This window comes from Ruditapes philippinarum, unplaced genomic scaffold (assembly GCF_026571515.1).
Source record: "Ruditapes philippinarum isolate M1 unplaced genomic scaffold, ASM2657151v2 ctg8249_1_1_1_1, whole genome shotgun sequence".
Taxonomy (NCBI): domain Eukaryota; kingdom Metazoa; phylum Mollusca; class Bivalvia; order Venerida; family Veneridae; genus Ruditapes; species Ruditapes philippinarum.
Genome location: NW_026858751.1, coordinates 26,832 through 47,729, shown reverse-complemented (window position 1 = coordinate 47,729; position 20,898 = coordinate 26,832). Strand labels below are relative to the sequence as shown.

General features: G+C 32.9%; 1 pseudogene; it reads right to left on the bottom strand.

Moving 5' to 3' along the window:
- Positions 1-243: 243 nt before the first annotated feature.
- LOC132754116 (centromere/kinetochore protein zw10 homolog) lies at positions 244-16,401 on the bottom strand (annotated as a pseudogene).
- Positions 16,402-20,898: the final 4,497 nt, after the last annotated feature.

The window sequence follows — 20,898 nt, the reverse complement described above, 5'->3', positions numbered from 1 at the left end:
CAAGGGCATAACTTTTATCATTAATGAGCTGACTGATGAGAAATACAAGTTCCAAAGCCTGTATTTTGATATAACAAATATTAACATACATTGAAATTTAACATACATACTTAATAGTTTGAAATATAAATGTAATCAAACTTATTGTCTACAGACAAAACGACAACACCATACCATAATTTGTCACAAAGTGAAATCTTTTGGGTGTATAAAATCTAACCCATCTATAAAGATTTTCATTACAGTATTTAACTTTTTTGACAGCATAAATTTACCTATAGCTTTTCTATAGTTGGTAGGAGGAAGTATTTCATGCCAGACTTTTCTAAGATGTTGAAGTTGATGTAGAACTTGTTTTACAGCTTTCTCTGTTGCAAAAAATGCTTCTTTTTCCGATACATTCAGGAATCCTGAAATAATAAGATTTCTGTATAATATATCAAAATAAAAGGTAAACTCACCAAAAAAACTTACAATCATGCTTTTATATTTTTCCTGCCCTATCTGGGGAAAGTTTGATCAAATAATGCATTATTTAGTGCATGTTTCTGCTTATTTATTAACAATAGTCCAATGGTCACAAAATATGCCCATAAGTTTAACAAATACTAAAGGACCCTAAATGTGTACATGACACAGATGACTTCTTGGTTTAAGCCTGACTTTTGACCTAGATCAAGTCTAGGTTATGTAGCATATTTCATGATGATGAGCAGTTGAAATAAAGTAATACTTTAATGTCTTTATGCGTGTATAAATAATTATGCTGCGGGCAAACTTGATATTTTATCATCTCTAGTGATCTTTTTGGTTGGGTTTTTACATCACACAATAGTTAGGTTTTTGGTCATACCAACACTGGAATGGTCATATCGCAGTTTTCCAAGCATAATTTTTAGAGGAAGACCTCAGGTGCCCCTACATGTACAATTTCAGACACAAAACCATTAACATTCAGCTAGCTTCTTCACATGAAAGAATCCAAAGACTCTGGTGAGATTTGAACCTACAGCAGTGACGAGTAAAAGATATGAATTTAATGACCTTAACCACTCAGCCACTGACTTCCCTCTTGGTATAACATAATTGATTAAAAATTTTGAATGCAACACTCAGCCATTTGTGATAGTCACCCTCACAACATGATGACCAGGCCTTCAAAAGGGAGAGATATGTTTCAGATTCATATGTTGGGTGAGAAGATAGCTAAAATCTTTTATGTCCTTCAAATATGACATACCATTAGCAGCAGCAAGGTATTCTAACAATCTGTGCTTTCTGTTTGGACAACTGTTGTAAGAACGTCTCTGTGCCAAGTCTACGTATCTTGGGAACAAGATCCACAAATGTTGCATTAATTGTCTGAGGAAGTTTCCTTGCTGAACTGGTGACCAAGTGTCATCAAATGATGAGAGATATACATAACAGTTTTGTAATGCAAAGCTGAAAAAAATCCAGAGTTATTGTTCCATTTATTAATGATCTGCAATTTAATAGAACACCATTAAGAGTCATTTACAAGTGTAAATCTGATAACACAAGTTTTAAGTCATAATGTCATCTACTTCAAATGTTCTTAGCTTGTATGTTCTAAACAACACACATTTTCACATATTTCCTATTGAATGTTAACAGCTTTCTTGTGTTTATAATTACTTTTTAGTACCTTTTATATATTATGAAATGATGTGCTTTTGAATGTGTGGCATATGGCATACTTAAGACCATACTATATATGAAATATCACTATTTGTGTGGCCTTGAATTTTGGAATAAAAAAAACAACAACTAGAAATGGTCGTCACGCCACGGATGCCCCCGCATGCAGCCAAAATTTCAGATGTTATAATATTTAGTTCCAAATTTGTTTGCACAAATGTTTTTCAAGATTCAAGAGGGATAACTCTGTCAGCTATCAATCAAAACCATGACCAAATTGGAAATTGACCAATGCATTTTTATGACATATCCATATCTTTTAAATTTGAGTTTGAATATGTACAACTGTTGGGGAGATAATGAATGGGAACTGAAAATTTCCTTTTTTTTTCAAAGTTAAAGGGGCATAAACTCTGGCCAAAAATCATCGAAACCATGACACAATTTGAACTTGACCTGCGTATTTCTTTGATGTACCCATATGTCAAATTTGAGTTGAATGTGTATTACCCTAAAAGGAGATAATGAATGGAAGCTGAAAATTTCATATTTTTTTTAAAGTGACAGGGGCATTACTCTGCAAAAAATCATTGACCATAACCTAAATTTGAACTTGGCCTGCGCATTTCTTTAACGTATTCCATATGATAAATTTGAGTTGAATATGTAATACCGTTGGGGAGATAATGAACAGAAACTGAAAATTTCATATTATTTTCAAAGTAAAAGGGGCATAACTCTGCCAAAACATCGAACGGGGGTGCATGACCAACTTTCGAACTTGACCTGTATTTTCTCATGACCTATTCATACTTCAAGTTTGAGTTGAATGTGTAATACCGTTGGGGAGATAAATGAACGGAAACTGAAGATTTTATATTATTTTCAAAGTAAAAGGGGCATAACTCTGCCAAAAATAATCAAACCAATGACCACATTCGAACTTGAACCTGTATTTTCTCATGACATATCCATATGCCAAATTTGAGTTGAATGTGTGCAACCGTTACTAAGATAATGAACGGAAACTGATGATGACGGAATGATAGAATGACGGAACAGGGTAACACCTATTTGCCCCAGCATTATATGGCGGGGGCATAAAACAAGAGGGCCATGATGGCCCTGAGGTTCGCTCACCTGTTTTATAGGCCCCCAACCCCATCCCCCCCCCAACATGCAGGGGCCAATTTAACCCAAGGGCTTTTATTTGCACAAACCTGGTAGACACCCATAAGAAGATGTTTCATGCTAAACATCTAAGCTTCTAGCTCATTGGGCTTTTTAAAAGAAGATTTTTTTTCAGTTTTTACTATACACATATAGTTAAAAACAATGACACCCCTGCGGCCGGGCCAGTATTGACCCCAGGGCTTTTATTTGAACAAACTTTGTAGACACTTACTAGAAGATGTTTCATGTTTAATATCTAAACTCTAGCTATTTGGGTTTTTTCAAATAAGATTTAAAGTTTTTGCTAAACACATATAAAGAAAATCAATGACCCCCGGGGCGGGGCCAATTTTGATCCCAGGTCTTTTATTTGAACAAACTTTGTAGACACTCACTAAAAGATGTTTCATGCTTAATATCTTAACTCTAGCTATTTGGGTTTTTTCAAAGAAGATTTTTTAAGTTTTTGCTATACACATATAAGGAAAATCAATGACCCCCGGGGCAGTGCCAATTTTGACCCCAGGGCTTTAATTTGAACAAACTTGGTAGACACTCACTAGAAGATGTTTCATGCCAAATATCTAAGCTCTAGCTTTTTGAGTTCTTTAAAAGAAGATTTTTTAAGTTTTTACTATATACATATAGGGAAAATCAATGACCCCCCGGGGCGGGGCCAATTTTGACCCCAGGGCTTTTATTTGAACAAACTTGGTAGACACCCATTAGAACATGTTTCATGCTAAAAATCTTAGCTCTAGCTCTTTGGGTTCTTTAAAAGAAGATTTTTTTAAGTTTTTACTATATGCATATAGGGAAAATTAATGACCCCCTGGGGCGGGGCCAATTTTGACTCCAGGGCTTTTATTTGAACAAACTTGGTAGACACTCACTAGAAGATGTTTCATGCCAAATATCTAAGCTCTAGCTCTTTGAGTTCTTTTAAAGAAGATTTTTCAAGTTTTTACTATATGCATATAGGGCAAATCATTGACCCCCCGGGGCGGGGCCAATTTCGACCCCAGGGCTTTTATTTGAACAAACTTGGTAGACACCCATTAGAACATGTTTCATGCTAAATATCTTAGCTCTAGCTCTTTGGGTTCTTTAAAAGAAGATTTTTTAAGTTTTTACTATATGCATATAGGGAAAATCAATGACCCCCTGGGGCGGGGCCAATTTTGACCCCAGGGCTTTTATTTGAAGAAACTTGGTAGACACTCACTAGAAGATATTTCATGCCAAATATCTAAGCTCTAGCTCTTATGGTTTTTTAAAAGAAGATATTTAAAGTTTTTTCTTTCGGTTGCCATGGCAACCAGAGTTCTGCATGGAATTAAATTCTTTGAACAATTTTTAAAGGTGACCACCAAAGGAACATTCCTGTGAAGTTTGGATGAAATTGGCTGAGTGGTTTATGAGGAGATGTCATTTAAAGTAAAAGTTTACTGACGGACGCCGGACGGACGCCGGACGAAAAGCGATCACAAAAGCTCACCCTGTCACTTTGTGACAGGTGAGCTAAAAACAACAGACATTCCTCTGATTTAGTATGAATCAGCAGCCACCATTCTGACAGCATATTTTATATAGATATTCACAATGATTGACAATAAAACATGAGTCTGGTAGGAAATAAACAAGAGGTTATATAATGCAGTAACAATTCATACAAAAGCTAGGGCCAATGGAAGCTAGAACTTTCTAAGTTTCCAATGTGGTTTAATTCAGCCAAAATCCATTCTTATTCTGCATCTTACACATTGAACAGATAATTCCTATCTATTAAAAGCCATGTAAATTTTGAAGTGTGTAGTTTATGAGATCTAAAATTTCCGATAAAATATCACCAAAGGTTTTAAACCAGTGCCAAATGACATGTTAGTAGAATATGTCTAACTGTATGGTCAACGTGAAATATTAGTCAATATATCATGTTATAAATAAAATACCAGTAAATTGTGGAAGTGTCTCAAGACTCTGTTTGTGGTATGTAGGAAACACACTGCAGAACAATTCAAACATATTTCTCACTGCACAGAACATTTGTATGGCACATTGTGGGGAACTTTCTCCTGCCTCTCTTAATGTTTCATAAGCCATGGTCATCAATTCTTGTATAGATGTACTGAAATGTTCAACTAGAGTTAGTAATATTTTTTTCTGTTTATAATCTATAGTAACCTTTTCTTAAAGGTACTTTAAGAGAATGTAAAAAAGAAATGAAAGTAAAATTATAGTTACAAAAAGACTTTAAAGAATAAGTTCTACCGTTGATATTTTAATATAATTGAGACTTCTTTCTACTTCCCTAGTTCTATTGACAGCTCCTAGCAAAGTCAGTGTTTAATGTAGATATTAAATATTTAAATACCTGATATTGCATTTTGGAAGCCTGAATGTATTACCACTCAGTGGGGACTCCACAGCAAGGTCATCTCTACGAGCTTTCTTTGCTCCAGGTATTCCTTCCATCAATGGAGGTAAATCTCCGAGTGGTTTATCATGACTTACTACGACAGTATTATGTACTTCTGTAGTCATTAATCTTCTTGCTCTCTCTAGGATCTCCTGACATTTCTTGTTGGCAAACAACACATTTACATTCTGAACATAGTCCACCAAAATAGTGTTGTCTGGCAGTATAAAGCATAATTTGATCAAATGTTTATGCACCTCTTCTGTCATGATGACAACAGTATTGAATTCTTCAAGCTCTTTGTTACTACTTGGTATGGCTTTAATAAGGCACTGCTTCACAGCAAGCTCTAAAGTTTGATTTGCTATCATGTCCCCTAAAACTCTCATTAACGTAAAAGGTTGGGTATTTTCACCTTTTTCTTCACCAATTACAACATGTAACATGTTTGAGTTAAGAAACCGTAAAATTTTGTCTAAATTTTCAAACATTTCTGTTGGAGTTGGACAACCTTGATCATCTTCGATGTGTACAAGTACTGATAATATCTTAGTATTTCCAGCATCACTCTCTTTTACTTCACAGTTTGTGTATGTCATAACTGGCTCTATCACATTTTGTAACAACCTTTCACCAAATCTTTTCATTTTCTCATCTAAAATGTTCATCTTCTTCATACCAATAACAACTTTGTCTAGAAGATCTACTCTTTCACCTTTAGTATTTATTCTAAGTTCAGTTTTTCTTGTATTTTCAGCATCTGTATGCTTCTGTTTCTCATCTGGCAATACCCATTGTATCATAGCTTTCCATTTATCTGACAGATCACTTATCAGCTTCTGTACCTGTATATGACCCTCGGTCTGGATAGCTGCAAGAATGTTCACCTCATTTTCATGTCCAAACACTTTCTGTGCTAGCAGTGATTTTACTAGGTAAACAGCATCTGCAGCTTTGGAGTATTCTTGAGTTCTCACTGCAGTCTCAATGGCTTCCAATCCATCCTGTAACAATGAAAATTTACTTTAAATGATTCATTGAACTTCAAAACTTAGATCTCAAAAATATCTTTCTCCAAAAAGGCGGGGACAATATGCAAATGACAGGTTAATCATATCAAAGAATACAATTACAAGGCATTATGACATTAAATTATGTTCTAGCAATTGCACACAAGTATATATCATTTATTGGAAGAAAACAAAAATGTATGTAACTAACCTGCAAGTTTACAATCTTCTCAAGCACTGTAAGAAGACAGTTTACATCCTCCAGTTGTCCTGTTAATGACTGAAATTCTCCTGTTGACATGTTCAACTGACTTTTGATCTACAATTAAAAATCATTTTATTACTTTTAAGTTTGAATTTTGTTTACTTTTATTTATCTATGGATATTCATAATGCACTTAGATTTTATGTAAATGTGTGATCATTAAGTTATCAAATACAGTGTTCTTTACCAGTTTCTTTTTTAATTAAGAATATGCAGCTTAATGCCATTATTTGTGAATATAGGGGGCTGCGGCCCTATATCATATTGTTGCTTTAGTTAAAAAATGGTGAAAAAAGTTCAATCATATGTTGGAAAAATTCAAAATGCCCTGATAAACACATGATTAAATGAAGTCCTATACACATAGTCAGTCTTCACGAAAAACTTTAGAAAGCACAGGACATTCGGGCCAGTAAAATTTCAAATCTTACTGGTCCTGGTGATTTTTAGCCGGACCAAATACATAAATAGGTAATAAATTGATGGGTAAAGGAAAACACTTTATCATGCTTCCCTTGATAATTTTGAAAGAAGCATAATACTTCTTGTATTCTGGGCTTATGTTGACAGCTTTGAAAAATCTATAAGGACCAAATGTTTAGGCAAACTTGACTAGAATTGAACATGAACAATGCAATTTGCTTCAAACTAATCACTTACACACAAAATATTTACTTGACACAATAATGATTATCACAAAATCATAGCTAAATAATGACCATAATAAACAATGGTTTAATTTCCGTAACTGTACGGTGGCTACGGAAAATATCCAAGAAAAAAAAAATGGCGGCCTCCATTACTCAATATAGACATTATTCTCTCGCTGTGTTTTGAACATTTAGGACAGAATTGATGGGTTTCATTAGCAAAAAAGGCAAAAAGATAAATCTTTTAGAGAACCCTGCTTCTTTATTTTGATGAATTTTTCTTAAATATTTTATTCATGGCCAAAAAACTACTGGCCCATCGGACCACCAACCTTGCAATAATCACCGGACCGATGCCAAATTTAGTGGCCTCGGGCCTCGGACTGGCGTTAATTTCGAAGACTGCATAGTTTGTCATCTCTTTTTCTTTTGTTTTGTAAGTCCAAAACTGTGTGAAATTTTTTTGTGGCTAACCTAAGATACACATGAACTCTGGATAAAAATAATTGCTTTTGTTTTTTACAGTATACTCTCCAGTTATGAATCAGCAGACAGGCATCTAACAAGTTTGAATTAGTCATAACTTATGTACCATTGCTAATGTTGTTAACAAAGTTCCCCACATTAATCATTGAAACCGCAAGGGAGGACAAAAGGTAGTATATATTCTGTGAACCAAACTCTAAACAAGAGGGCCATGATGGCCCTGGGGTCGCTCACCTGAACATAGGCCCCCAGGGCCGGGCCAGTTTAAACCAAAGGGCTTTTATTTGAACAAACTTGGAAGACACCCATTAAAAGATATTTCATGATGTTAAGTTTTTACTATACACAAATAATGAATAACAATGACTTTTGCCCCCTCCCCCCTCTCCCTGGCAGGGCCAATTTTGACCCAAGGGCTTTTATTTGAACAAACTTGGTAAGCATCCATTAGAACATGTTTCATGCTAAATATCTTAGCTCTAGCTCTTTTGGTTCTTTAATAGAAGATTTTTAACTTTTTACTCTATGTATATAGGGAAAATCAATAACCCCTGGGACAGGGCCAATTTTGACCCCAGGGCTTTTATTTGAACAAATTTGGTAGACACCCATTAGAACATGTTTCATGCTAAATATCTTAGCTCAAGCTCTTTGGGTTCTTTAAAAGATTTTTTTTTAAGTTTTTACTATATGCATATAGGGAAAATCAATGACCCCCTGGGGCGGGGCCAATTTTGACCCCAGGGCTTTTATTTGAACAAACTTGGTAGACACTGATAAGAAGATGTTTCGTGCTTAATATCTTAGCTCTAGCTCTTTGGGTTCTTTAAGAGAAGATTTTTTTGAGTTTTTACTATATGCACATAGGGAAAATCAATGACCCCCTGGGGCTGGGCCAATTTTGACCCCAGGGCTTTTATTTGAACAATCTTGGTAGACATCCATTAGAACATGTTTTATGCAAAATATCTAAGCTCTAGCTCTTTGGGTTTTTTAGAAGAAGACTTTTTAAAGTTTTTACTATATGCATATAGGGAAAATCAATGACCCCCTGGGGCGGGGCCAATTTTGACCCCAGGGCTTTTATTTGAACAATCTTGGTAGACACTTATTAGAAGATGTTTCATGCTTAATATCTTAGGTCTAGCTCTTTGGGTTCTTTAAAAGAAGATTTTTTAAAGTTTTCACTATATGCATATAGGAAAAATCAATGACCCCCTGGGGCGGGGCCAATTTTGACCCCAGGGCTTTTATTTGAACAATCTTGGTAGACACTTATTAGAACATGTTTCATGCTTTATATCTTAGGTCTAGCTCTTTTGGTTCTTTAAAAGAAGATTTTTTTAAGTTTTTACTATATGCATATAGGGAAAATCAATGACCCCCTGGGGCAGGCCAATTTTGACCCCAGGGCTTTTATTTGAACAAACTTGGTAGACATCCATTAGAACATATTAAATGCCAAATATCTAAGCTCTAGCTCTTTGGGTTTTTTAGAAGAAGATTTTTTAAAGTTTTTACTATATGCATATAAGGAAAATCAATGACCCCCTGGGGCGGGGCCAATTTTGACCCCAGGGCTTTTATTTGAACAATCTTGGTAGACACTCATTAGAAGATGTTTCATGCTTAATATCTTAGGTCTAGCTCTTTTGGTTCTTTAATAGAAGATTTTTTTAAGTTTTTACTATATGCTTATAGGGAAAATCAATGACCCCCTGGGGCGGGGCCAATTTTGACCCCAGGGCTTTTATTTGAAAATCTTGGTAGACACCGATTAGAAGATGTCTCATGCCAAATATCTTAGTTCTAGCTCTTTGGGTTCTCTAAAAGAAGATTTTTTAAATTTTTACTATATGCATATAGGGAAAATCAATGACCCCCTGGGGCGGGGCCAATTTTGACCCCAGGGCTTTTATTTGAAGAAACTTGGTAGACACTCACTAGAAGATATTTCATGCCAAATATCTAAGCTCTAGCTCTTATGGTTTTTTAGAAGAAGATTTTTTAAGTTTTTACTATATGCATATAGGGAAAATCAATGACCCCCTGGGACGGGGCGAATTTTGACCCCAGGGCTTTTATTTGAATAATCTTGGTAGACACTCATTAGAAGATGTTTCATGCTTAATGTCTTAGCTCTAGCTCTTTGAGTTCTTTAAAAGAAGATTTTTTTAAGTTTTTACTATATGCATATAGGGAAAATCAATGACCCCCTGGGGCGGGGCCAATTTTGACCCCAGGGATTTTATTTGAACAATCTTGGTAGACACTCACTAGAAGATGTTTCATGCCAAATATCTAAGCTCTAGCTCTTTGGGTTTTCTAGAAGAAGATGTTTAAAGTTTTTTCTTTTGGTTGCCATGGCAACCAAAGTTCTGCATGGAATGGAATTCTTTGAACAACTTTGTTAAGGCTTCGCACAAGGAACATCCCTGTGAAGTTTCATTATGATCTGCCTTATGGTTTAAGAGGAGATGTCGTTTGAAAAGTGTGAACGGACAACGTACGATGGACGACGTACGACGGACGAAGAGTGATCCTAATAGCTCACCCTGAGCATATGCTCAGGTGAGCTAAAAAGGCATGTATTGCACACAGAATTTGAAACAGTGTTTCTGAAGTCTGTAATGGACAAGAAAACTCAATGTGTCAATGTGATCAATCAACATTGTTGTAGTTTTTTCATACTTAATAGGAAGAGGCCTTAGCCTCTTGATTTCAGGAAGAATTATCGCTAAAAGTAATAAAAAGTGATGTTTTTTCATATTTTTGGGAAAAAATGCATAATTTTAAAGAAAATTTCCATTGGGAATAGGCCTTTTATAGGCATGAAAAATCACAGACATGGTTACTGGGCAAGCGTGATAAACTTCATGTAGATAAAAGGAAATATTATGTGGACTGATTCAACATTAAGAGTTAAACACTTGTTATTTTCTTGTTTTTTTAGACCTATTTTGCCCAAAAAAGGAAATCACTTATATTTCTCAAAATCTTTTTAATTCTTGTGTTGTTACAGTTTCCAACAAGTTACTTATTGATCATATCACTTAACCATCTTTTGCTTCTTATGTTGCTTTCAGATTAGAATTAACTTTTTATTAAGTAGTTAAAGTGCTTTAGTATTTTGTATGCAAGACAACTTTGTTTACATCTCAACATGTCACTATATTTATGAAAATTATTTCACATTCAACACTACTTTCTTCAAGTGACAGTCATCAAATATGTTCTAAATACATTATCAGAACAGTATAAACACATGTTTGCACTTTCTTAAGAAAAAAATGTACTCATTTCTGAGGGTTTATGTGCCTTTTAACTAAGTACTAGTAATAATAAGCATCTATTTTTGTTTAATTAGTGTGACAATGTATTTTATATTATTACCTGATTCTCAATCCTGTTGGCAATATCATCCATCTCTGTTTTAACAGCCTCAACATCATTTACAAGTTGTTCTGTATTATGTAGCTGGGGAAGAAAGTTAGTGTATTTGTTGCTGGTGATCTCATATACCTCTAACTTAAGACTGTCAATCTTTTTGGAAAGTTGATGCAGCTTGGCAGAAGCCTCCTGTGTCTCTAGCTGACCTTTAAACAAAACTAGAGCTATCACTAAATGTGATTAATACCCCGCAAGTCTGCTTCGGAAATGAGGAAGTTACTAGTAACAGAATGACTGAATACCTTGAAAAAGAATTGAAATAGAGTTATGGTTGTGAGCAAGTAAAGATGGTTGTGGTTCTTGTACTTGCATTTTCTTTCACTGTGGTTGACCATTGATAAAGTTTTATTGAATTATCCTGTAATAAGTCCAGATAAAGTTAAGGTTCTTGAGCACTGCACTTCCTCTCATTGCACTTGACCATTGTATGAAATTGCATTGAATTCCAAGCATTAGTTTTTAAGTAATGCACCAAACAAGGGCAATAACTCAAATAACGCAAATACTGAAGAAGAAGTTGTAGTTATTGTACATTGCACTTCCTCTCATTGCGCTTGACCATTGTATGAAGTTGCATTGAATTCCAACCATTAGTTTTCAAGTTATGCTCTGGACAAGAAAAAGTAATGAATGACTAACTCTGTCATTAGTCAAGATCCAGTTATGGTTCTTGTGCACTGCAAATTCTTTCAGTGTGCTTGACCATTGTATGAAGTTGTATTGAATTCCAACTAGTGGTTTTCAAGTTATGCTCCAGACAAGAAAAAAGCAACTGAAAAGTACATGTAACAAAGGGCAATAACTCTATAATTACTGCGTAGAAAGCAATCGAAAGACTGTGTAGAGGTTTGAAACTCGGGCAATCTCCTGGATTAGACCCCTTTGTATATTTCAGAAGTAAAAATTGTATATAATACACTGTAGAAAACGGAATGAACCTTATATTTACTCCTGGTTTAGACCCTGGGTCTATTCTAGGATATAGCAAAATTCAAATCTCGCATGTATCAGATGCTACTGACGGTTGTGAGTGGTCCCATTTAACTTATTTAGTAATGTAATTTAATAATTCAAGTTATTATGGCCTGTACTAGGCTGACAAACTTGTATTGGTCTGTGTTAACGTACAGAATTGTTGTGTCGCAATTTTGTCTACCTAGGATTTTTAGCATGAATGCCCTTGTTTCCCCCAAATAAGATATATTTTATGAACAGGAAGGGGTAAAAACTTCGGGTCGGTCTCCTTTGGAAGCTTAATACAAACTAGTCCAACTAGTTGTACTGCGCGACGAGATATTGTGCTATTTTCGTGTCTGGGCAATATCTCGCCTCTACGTACAACATAAAAAGTACCTTTTCTGTGGTGAAATTTGCGCCGGGATTTTGAGCGCAAGCTTTGGACCTTCTAAAATCGTATTAGAATTCATATTTGAATAAATTTGTTACGATACATTTAAAGATTATTCATTTCTACATCAATTTCATGTTTTATTTGTGAAAATATTCCTAACATAAAGATTTTGATAGAAAAGTAAACACATGAACCATCAAAATAAAGACATCGCCGCTAATGTCACGTGACAAATACACTGTTGATTACTACACTGGTGTGTATGCGGTACTGCGTTACTGAGAAACGCCGAAACACTCTTAGTAAAATATCAAGTTTAATGTTATATTTAAGACATTTATTTATGCAAAAAAAATAATAACTATGAAAGGATGAAAATATTATTTTATTGGGGCAGATGCAAAACTTATTCGTTATTGTCAGAGCGTTCTTAGAAATATCAGAATCATCATTATCTTTTTAGAAAAGCTACTCTGTAAATGGACTCCTCACAAAATATTTTCTAGTTTATAAAAAAAAATATTTTGTTCAGCTTTCCCAGTAAATATAGGACATGGGACCTATTGGTAACTATAGATTTTTTTCCCCACGATTATGATGAAAATAGGAATATGTTAATAGCAGAAACACGAGGTTTATTAACTTTATATGTTTTAAAGAGCAACGAACGGATTTCTAGTGCCTTAGCGACTACGAGAGGTCGCCATTCTCAGGAATTTGACAGTCTGTTATTTATATTAATGTTGATTAGCTATTAAACGATATTTTCAAAATATTTTTTATCAATAATAAAACGAATAAATGTCAAACGCGGTATAAAACAAATAAATGTCAAACGCGGTGCCTCGACATTATACATGTATGTGCGGAAACAACATTCCATGTAATTTTATTTTTTTTTATTTTCTTATCCACGCAGGTCCATAATTCTTGCTAGTTTATTCCAAAAAGGTTTCTGAAGATGTTTAAAGAAAGAAAAAAAAAACACACACACACGTATGTATGAAATTGTTTTAAAATGACCGTGGTACAGGGAAAAATACTCGGAAATTTATTTCATGAAACAGGTGCCCGCTTCATTTTTTTTTTGTTTGTTGGTTTTTTTTGTTTTGCAAAAGACTTTCATAATGTTGGTATACAGTAAAGATTTATTCCATACATTTCACTTTTATGCCGTCTTAGAAATTATTTTCTTTTATAAATTACATGCATGGCGAAGTGCGATTTGAAGAATCAACGCGGTTATTTTACAATATTACATAAACAAAACGCTGCGCCGCTAATTTCTTTCATAGAAGTGTAGGGTGTGGAGCTCAAAACGATTTTAAAATAAAGAAATGCATATTTGTCAATCCCAGCACATGTACTGATCATGTATATATATATAAAAATACTTAATATAAGCCGTTTTGAAAAAAAAATTCATATTTCAACGTCTATAATAATACACAAGATAAAAATGTTCGCCGGAAAAAATCCGCACACCTACCGTCAAAAACACCATGTATTTTATTCCGTTTCCAATATTTTCACATAATCCTTTGGCCCACAGACACAGAAGATATAATTCTTCATGATGATGGTCAATTTTAAACTTCAACATCAATATAAACAACGCAACAGCCGAAATAAACATCGAGATTATCGCCGTTTTACTCCATTTACAAAATCTTTCGACAAATTCAAACGTGGCACCCCAACGTTGACAAATATACATTTCATTTGGATTTTAAAGGCGTTTTGAGCTCCACACCCAAAGTGTCTGTAATTTCTTTGATTCTTGTCCAATCATATAAGATTTAAGGGTTATGCAACACGTTTACTCATTTTAAACAATAATATGATACAGATTGCTACTGCCCAAGTATTAAAGTTGTTGCTTTGGAAAACGAACTTTTAAAATCGGCAAGAAAACACGGCGCCTCTTCAGTTCTTTTTTTTTTCAATAATTTTTAACCTTCTAGTGAATTTAGATAGAAAACCAGAAAATAGTTCCTAAATATCAAATGTCACAACTCAAAACTTAAAAAGTTGGTACATGTATATCTTGCGTTAATTCAGAGCCGGGAAAATATACCGAGGAAACTCGTGACCGTAACACATTTAAATTCTTACCACCGTTTAAACAATTTTCATAAATGAATTATAGAAAGAAATTTAAGCATAAGAGTATCGTCTTTAAAATGAATCATCAAGTATATTTATAATTATAAATTGAAAAATAAATACATCATACATGTAATTACAATCTAAAAATAACATTTCTTTACAATTTGGACCATGTCAGCATGGAAAATTGTTTAACTGATTCCGGATAGGAATCACGGCTCCAATTTAAATACTTATCTATAAATCAAATTTATTTAAAACTTAATCTTATAAATTTTAAGTTGACACAAAGAATTTAAGTAAGGGAGAAACAGAACTGCGCAGTGACAACATTACGAAGTGTATATTGGTCAGCGTACCGGTTTCGGCGTTGTGGAATAGTTGACACGTAACGTTTCAAAAATAAATACATGGTTGAATATATTTTCTATACCAGAACAAAAACTTTTCCGGAACATCGCTTAAACAACACCGAAATATCCAGGCCATTACGGTATGCTATGATTATAGTCTTTTATTACACGGATAAATGGTACATGTACACGCAGACAAACGAAAAATGGGCGCTCGGAGTAACGAGTTTTACTTTTCTGAAAACTGTTGAGGAATGAAAAATTAACGCAAGAATTTACCGTTTGAATTCAAAAAATCTTTCATAGCGTAATACACGTTTGGAAAACAAAACTTTCCGAGGCAAGGAGTTGCTGATTTTAATACGCAGCAAGTTGTAACTTACATAATTATTCTAACATAGATAATACTACAGAGTGGTGACAATATAAATTTTAATGAAATACAGTATTTGTTTATCCTTTAATAAACATGTTTATAAAAAAGAGGTATAAATTAAAAGTTTCTCCGCATCATTTTAAAGATTTCAATCAATTAGAAAAAATAGTTAAAGATTATTTCCTGGCGATTTATTTCCTGGCGATTTATTTTAATGTAGCAATAAATATTATTAATAATAACAACATTAAAGAATAATAAGCACTGTTTAACAGTTTTTCATATATTTTTTTGCCATGCAAAAAAAAATGACAACATTCACGCACTGTACGAACAATATCGATTTTTAGCGTACATGTTACATTACTGTAGCAACATCACAATATGGCGGCGTTGGTACACAAACGAGACGGTGAAATGAAACTAACGTGGTTTACTTTCTTTTAAGTTGATAGTCTAACACTTTTTGTGCTGTTGATTCCTTAAAATTGTATTGTTGAATAGATTCTTAGTTTAAATTGTCTGCAATTTTACATTAACATCGAAATTCACGTTTCACCACAGAAAGGTCTCCTTTTGGTTTTGACGTTAAAGCGAGATTCTGCCCCAGAACGAAAATATCTCAGAATCAAGCTTTGGCACCTCAATATATTTTGACTAAATACAAACGTGAAATAGTGATGAAAAGTTTTTTTTATTTGTCTTGACAATTGTTTTCAAATGAACGTAGACTCGAATCTTGAACTTCCGTCCTTCTCTTAACTAAAAGTATCCTGGATTGACGGGTTTTCGATACGACAAGATATATTTTTAAGGGGGCTCATATAATTTTCACAAATTTTTATTTTTGTTTTTGACACATTTATTTATCAAGCTGGTAGGTCCGATACTCGTGCCTGTGGTCGTTAACGTGCAACGTAAGGTATGATATTAAACGGAAGAAAAAGAAATATTTATTACCAGCAGATGTCAACACTTCAGCGACAAAAGAAGCCATAATTAACCTAAATCCTCGGAAGTTATTTTGAATCACTGAAATGCCAACAAGTCCGCGCTTTCAGCTTGGTCACACAAACGCTCAATAACAACCGCTTGTCATACTTTTCAGAAGCGAAAGAAATCTAAATACAGGAAAGACAAAAAACTTACAAAAAGAGACTTTTGCTACATTAGTAATCTAATGTATACAAAATATATTCTATTACTGCAAGTATTACACTATTTCTTTTTAAGAGAACTAAAGGTATTCTGGAGATCAAATGATTAAAAACAATAGGACAGAGAGGCCCTAGGGCTTTCAATTGAAACTTGGTAGACATCCGCGAGAAGATGTTTTATGCCATTATATCTATAGGCTCAAGCTAATTTGGATTTTCACAAGAAGATATTGTAGTTTCTACTATAAAGAAAATCAATGACCCTGGGGCGGGGCCAATTTTGACCCTTAGGCTTTTATTTGAACAAACTTGGTAGGCATCCACTACAAGATGTTTCATGCCAAATATCTAAGCCCTAACTTTTTTGGATTTTCTCATGAAGATTTTTTTTTAGTTTTTACTATATACATATAAGGAAAATCAATAACCCTTGGGACAGGCCAATTTGGACCCTAGGGCATTAATTTGAACAAACTTGGTGAACATCAACTACATGTAGAAGATGTTTCATGCCAAATATGTAATCTATATGTAGTGCTTTTGCATTCTCACAGGAGAATTTTTACAAACTTGGTAACCACCCATTAGAACTAATATTTCATGCTCTTAATATCTAAGCTCTACCTCTTTTGGATTTTCACAAGGATTTTTTTTTAATATTTTACTATACACATATAAGGCTAATCAATGTCAACACTGACATAATGACATTATGACCAGTGGGACAATTGCTTATAGCTTCACTTTTTTTCTTTAAAAAGTGGAGCTAACAATGGCTAAGAAATATGTGAAAGAAATAAAATTTTATACAGAAAGTTTATTGGTAATGAATAAAATCAAAACAATAAAGTAAATATAAATGTATAACAAATAGAATACTAACAAAATAAATAAATATCACAGTTTAGAAACATATCCCTGTATATTATCTAATTAACATACATCCCTTTCTTGACAAAGAAAAAGAAAAACAAAGAAACCAAGACAAAAGCAGTTTATAATTAGAACTATCACTAAATGTGATATTAATACCGGCAAACAGCCTTTATTCCTAAAGAACAGTCAGGCCACACTTTACTATTTGTGTAACATTTGTATTACCAAATGCAACAATATTGATACAAAATTATGGACAAAATTCCAAAACTTTAATTATAAAGGTTCAGGTCATATAAAGTTCAAGGTCAAGTTGACAGAAACATGATATTACATAAACTTTTAAACACAAGTATCAAATGCAAATATATTGTAGATTAAAGGAAACTTATTGCTAATGTCCAATATGAGGATATAACACTATAAAACAATCATAGGGGTGTGGCCAAAGCACATTACAACTTTCAGAACTTAAGTGTGTTTGCTGGAATATTGAAGGATTGAACAATAAGATATTTGATAAAGATTTGATTGATTTTCTTAAATCTTTTTATATTATAGGTTTTGTAGAAACATGGTTGTTAGAAAGTAACCAATTATTATCAAATGAATTGTATGAATATAATGAATACTTTATACAAGGTGTAAAACATTCAAAATATGGTCGTCCAATGATAGGAATAAGTATTTTTATTAAGAAATCTTTGAATATGTTTATAAAACAAGTTGTAACAAATTGTGATTTTTGTACATTTATTGTCATTGACAAAAATTTGTTTATTGATAGCATAAAAAGATAAAGTTATTTGTATTGTTTATTTACCTCCGGATGGTTCACCCTACTATGATAGACAAGAACTTAAAGGTATTGACCTTCTTGAACATAAAATATTAGAAATACAAGAAAAATATAATGTAGATGTATTTGTTTGTAGGAGATTTAAACAGTCGTATTGGGAGGGAAATTGATAATCTTGGTTGCATAGATAATGCTCCTGTTTATGATGAATATAGGGATATATTAGATGATGAATATATACAAAAGAGGGTTAGTAATGATACAGGTGTAAATAAATTTGGCAAAGATTTTTTAAATTTTTGTAAATGTTACAATTTTATTATTGCAAATGGAAGATTGTTTAATGATTGTAACCAGGGGGCTTTTACTTATATAGGGCAAAATGGTAATAGTGTTATTGATTATTTAGTTGTGAGCCATGACACTATAGATGATATTAGTGCATTTGAGATAGGTACAAGGAGTGAATCAAGTCATATGCCTATTGTATTTTCTATAAAAATAAAAAATCTATGTAGAAATGATACGATGGTAAGACTGAGTAATGAACAAATTGTTAGATATAAATTTTCAGAACAACGTAAAATACAATTTTTGGAAAATATTGAGTTATTACTCAATGACAATGTTGTTGAAAATTTAATTAGAGAATGTAGATGTACTAATGTAGACGAAAATCAAATAAACTCTGAAATTGTTGAGATTCTTCTAAAATGTGGTGAATGTTGCAAACAAGTAAATAAAATATCCAGTAATTATCAACCAGAGTGGTTTGATCAAAGCTGTAAAACCGCAAAATTTGAGAAAAATAAGCGCTTACGGGAGTATAGAAGAAATCCAAATGACAGTAATTTAAGTGTTTATATAAACAGACTAGAAATTTTTTCAAAAATCAGTGTGAGAAAAGTAAAACAAATTTTTATAATAAACAATTAGATGAACTTACGGAAAATGTTAAAGACTCTAAATCATTTTGGAAAAAATTTAAGAAAATGGCAGGGAAAAAACAACAAATTACAAATTCTATTTCTAACGATAATTGGGTACAACATTTTGAGGAATTGTTTAAGTCAAATAATAATGATATTGAATGTATTGATATAACAGAAGTAGTTGAAGGTTTAGATTCTGAAAGTCTTGATGAAATTAAGGAAGATATATTTAATGAAGAAATCTAGCTTATATGAAGGATTATTGAAAACAGTTAAATCATTGAAAAAAGGGTTTAGTAGTTGGGAAGATGGTATTATTCCTGAATTTTTTATTTTTTCAATTGACAAATTATTACCTATTTTGTATAACTATTTTAACAAAATTTATAATAAAGGTTTTTTTCCAGAATCATGGACAAAGTCCGTAATTGTTACAATTTATAAGAAAGGTGATAGAAATAATCCAAATAATTATAGAGGAATATCTTTATCAAACATTTTGGGAAAAATATACACTTGAATACTCTCTAGAAGACTTAACTTTTTTGTAAATGTTTATGGAATAATCAACGAGGAACAGGCAGGTTTTAGGGAAGGGTATTCTACTGTTGACAATGCTTTTATTTTGCAATCTATTGTAAGTAAACAGTTACAAAAAAATCGTGGTAAATTGTATGTAGGCATGATTGATTTTAAGAAAGCCTTTGATATGGTTAATAGAGATAAGCTTTGGAAAGTTCTGTGTAAAAATGGAATTGAAGGAAAATTATATAGGGCAATAAAATCTATTTATCATTCAGTTAAATCTTGTGTTAGAACTTCAGAAGGTATGACAAACTATTTTATTGTGACAATGGACTTAAGCAAGGCTGTTTGATTTCTCCAACACTTTTCATTATCTATATAAATGAACTCATCATAAATTTGAAAAATAGTGAAATAAAAGGAGTTCAGTTATTTCCGGAAAATACAGAAATTCTGTCTCTACTTTTTGCAGATTATTTAGCCCTTATAAACGAAACAGTTGTAGGTTTACAAAGATTGCTTAATAAACTTAAACTTTTTTGTGATGAAAGTGGCTTAGAGGTGAATATTGAAAAAAACCAAGATATTAGTATTTAAAAAGGGAGGTAGACTTTCTAATAAAGAGAAATGGTATTATGATGGTAAACTACTGGAAACTGTTTCTAAATTTTCATATGTTGGTGTAACAATGTCAAGACAGATGTCAATATTTAAAATGGCTGATGAACAAGCCATTAAAGGAAAAAGAGTTCTTATTTCTATTTTATCAAATCTTTACAAATATGGTCAGCTTAAAAAACATGTATATTTTAATATATTTGATACTAAAATAGTTCCAATATTATGCTATGGATCTGAACTATGGGGGTCGATTGAACATAAAAGTATAGAAACCGTACATAATTATGCATGTAAAAGATACATGTGTGTTAAACAATCAACTGCAAATGCATCAGTTTTAGGAGATTGTGGCCGTTATCCATTGTACATAACTACTGCATCAAGAGTTTTAGTATATTGGTTAAAGATATTAAGTTTACCAAATGATCGATATGTCAAACAATGTTATAATATGTTACTTATATATGATAGGAATGGAATGAAAAATTGGGCTACTAACATTAAACAACTACTATATATACAAATGGTTTTGGGTATGTTTGGAATAACCAGGGAGTTGATGATAAGAAATTGTTCCTAAAAATATTTACAGATAGAATGAGAGATCAATATAGGCAGAACTGGCAAGAAAAAATAAATCAAAGTAAAAAGTTAGATTCATATCGTTTGTATAAATCTGAATTTATC